Source organism: Aulonocara stuartgranti, assembly GCF_965226115.1.
Source record: "Aulonocara stuartgranti genome assembly, chromosome: 12".
In the NCBI taxonomy this organism is placed as follows: domain Eukaryota; kingdom Metazoa; phylum Chordata; class Actinopteri; order Cichliformes; family Cichlidae; genus Aulonocara; species Aulonocara stuartgranti.
The window spans coordinates 31,889,667-31,893,498 of NC_138948.1; positions in this window are offsets into that span (position 1 = coordinate 31,889,667).

Below are 3,832 nucleotides of genomic sequence, written 5' to 3' on the forward strand. Positions count from 1 at the left end.
GTAAGATGGAAAGAGATCAACAGAGAGGTCTGTGGAAACAGTTTTGATTTATTTGCCAGCAATGTTATTAACCTGTGGTTAGCCAGAATGGCTACTATTGTGTTTTACCCAGGTCTCATTTCTCTACATTCTCTGGAGTTACAAAGCAAAAAAAAATTGTGTGTGTAAAGTTTATACAGTCTATAGAATTACAATGGCAAATATGGCTATAGTAAATATACCAAGTTCATATTTACATCAGAGAGTCTAGCCTTGGTAGTGACTCCAGGAGGCTCTACTTAAGCATAACATTTCTTGTGCCAAGTTTCTTCGTTGCATTTCATTTTTTACAAGTATAGAAAGCTACTTCATATCCTTTGCCAGTTGTTGAATCAACAATTAAGCTAATATAAATGTTGGGAAGAACCCGGAGTACTTACTGAAAAGCTGCAGATGATCCACACAGACACACACAAAAGGCTTCAGCCAAAAAGGACATTCAAGCCAAGAACCTTCTTGCTGTGATGCAGCAGTGCTGACCATTGCACCACCAAAATGCATTACTTAATTTCTTAACTTTCTTCTTTTATCCATTTAACTGAAGTATTCCTGAGGGTTGCTTTACCTTGTCCAGAAAAAAATCACCCTCCACTGCAATAGTTGCCACAGTAAAGTGAAATGTGCTTTTTATCCACGTGAAACAAAGAGCTTGTACTGCAGTTATTTATATATCTGTAACTTAGCTGCACTCATGTTCATTAAACTCAAAATTCTCTTTTGTAACTTTTTTTTCATCAAATGTAGACCTTTGACTCGTTGATGGCCTGGCTTCTCTACTGTGACTGAGTTAATGTTAGAAATACCTCTGTTCTTCGGGTGCATTTAGCTGTTTTTAAACACAAACTTCAGATTTTGAACCTTTCTTTTCCATGGCTGTTCTTTCTCATCATCCTTTCTCATAGCACACAGCAGGAAATAGTCCGCTTCAGAATGATTCACAGTATTGGGAATATTTTGTGTGGTTTAGATGGAAAGCTACTTAGAGAGCAAGGTGGCAGCACACATGGCAGCAGTTTATGCATCAGACTATTAGCAACTTTTTTGTTGTGTGTGTGTATTTATGTTGTCATATACACAAATTTTCACCAAGACGCTGGCCAGTGAAATATATAAATGCATTGGATATTTGCATGCACATCGACTTTTGCTGGGTAACATTTATGCCTAAAGTCTGAGGGGGAAAATGCTTACTTATTGGTGTGTTGTGTTTGGACCAAAACCCAGAATGTTGGGTTTCACATCAGCCAGAACAATCCAGCTAAGGGTGTTGGGAGTTGCAGGAATTTAACAGAATAACATTTAACAAATAAATCGATACAAATTCATTGGCAATGCATCCAGATAGCTATAACTCTTAAATGTCATCATCATGTTGATGCTGAAGAAAGGGGATTTCCAGTGTCATTGTGAAAGAGCTTCTGGAAGACTGTTAAAAGTGAGACTAACAGAGAAGTCAGGTGTCAACAGCCACAAGGAGTCAACTTCTGGATTTTTTTTTCTTGAAATGATGACTTGATATGTTGACACTAATCAAATCAGTTCTGTCTGTTAACAATCAGATCATTAAAAAAAACTTACCAGGCATTTTTAAGTAGGCCTTCCATAAGCTGCCCAAAAACACGTCGTCTCCTGGAAACAGCATCACCACCATAAATCTGTCAGCTTTTCAAATGTGTTCCTTTATTCAAACAAGTTTTCCTGGATTTGCATATCAAATGTTTGCAATTATCAGAAACAGAAATTGATGCTGGTTACCAACTGGCACTCTGTAATTCAGCCACAATCGCTGCTCATTCATAACTGATGGGCCTGTAGGGCAGCAAGATGGCCTCCCTCCAAATTGCTAACAATCTCAAAGCCCGGGAGAGCTTGAAAACATTTTCACTGTAAGACAGCATGCATTCCCTCAAGATTATTCTAATAGCAGAGAGACGACAACAGAAAGAATCTGACCTTTAGCTGCACATGATTTTTTTGTGCGGTGTCTCATTATGTGTGCTGCTCCTCAGAGATTCAACAAGTGTTTAGTTGGATCACTGCCATTTTCCACATAACTGTGTGGAATGGTTTGTTAAATGTTCCAGTGAGTTAACACTGCTTCTTGTTAAATGTAATCTTTTGCAACAGGGGCATATTTACCATGTGCAATGTTGTTGTGTTGGGCTGTATGTTGCATGTAGAGCGGCACACGTTTATCAGCAGCACCTGCAGGGCATAGAGTAATGTATGCAAATCCAAGCCACGTACTTTTAATTAACGTCTGACCCCCCTAGCATTTAACTCAAATGCTGTGTGTTTATGTGTGTGCATGTGTGCACATTAGGTCCACTTTGTTGTGTTTTCAGGTTGCTCATCTGCATGTTAAGCACACATCAGGGAAACTCCCAGAAAAGATTCCTGACTTAATCAAATCTTCATGAATCACTTCCCTCAGAAGTCTGTTCTTGAAACATTTCACTAAATATGATATATTATTATTAGTAGTAGTAGTATCATGCAGTTATCAAATAAACATGTAAGCCTATTTGCACATTTCATTCCACTAATGTTCTTGTTTTATATTAAGGAATCCTTTCCCATTCTTCATATCCTAAATGAGCTTTCTTTGCAATTAGGGTATTATTAAGCATTTGTATCAATGACTGGTAACAATACAAATGTGCACATACAGCGAATAAATTCCATCTTCTCGTGTTGAACTTGATCTGAAACACACTTAGATACTTTAGGACTTAAAATACTTGTGAGCATCAGTGAATTATGCTTCTACCAATAATAAGCAAGGAAGTTTTCTTATTAATGAGCAAACTTCAGTGTATAACATCTGTGTAACATCTATTCATAAGCATTTTTAAAACCATCAGCCGTTGCAGTGCGATACAGCTAAACTGAGTAAAATACATAAAACAATAAAGTGGATTTAAGAAAGAACACAAAATGAGAAAAAACAACTAAAGCAGAAGATATGAAAAGTAATAAAGAATAAAAATGGGTTTTGAAAGTGACTTTCTGGGGAGATTTCTGACAGAAGTAGGTAGTTTAGTCCAAAATTTATTAGCAGCTTAATTAACAAAGGTTTAACCTCCTCTGTGTTTTAAGGTGGATTTCAGGCCAGCAAAAGAGTACTCTGATTACCACTTGCAACCACAGGGACAGACTACCACAACTCACACTGCCACAAATAACCAGTGGATAACTCCATCTTTTCTATACAATCTGTTGCTTTAAGGCTGTGGTTCTCAAACTTCTTTTGGCCTGCCCCACAGTTTTAATCAATCATTCACTCAGTAATAAAAAAGTATTTAAGTGTAATATTTGTGGACTAAAGGGCATGATGGCAACAATAGCAAACCTGCATAGATATTTGAGACTCATTTATTTTTTTTACCACCAAGTTTTGAGTATTAAAAAGAACCTATAATAAAGCGATGAAATGGAACATGCTGCACAGTTTCATAACCCGCCTATCTTCTCGCTTCTGAATGTTGAACGTTATTTAACAACACTATAATTACAGCAGTGCTAATGCTAATCTGTACTGATGACTTAGCAAAATCAGGATGGTGTGTTCACCAAACATTTAACGAAACATTTAACCACGGAGCTTCTCAGTAACCGAGTAGAAAACAGTGCTTACACCCTACTGCACAGCTTTGTCTAGTTAAATATTACACGGAGCTTGTAATCACTGTTCTCCTATCAGTATTGACTGCTGCCTGTGCTGATGACACCATTATGTGCTCTGGGCCAGAGGCTGCCAGCTTATTGATTTTCAGGCTGGGTGGACAGTACT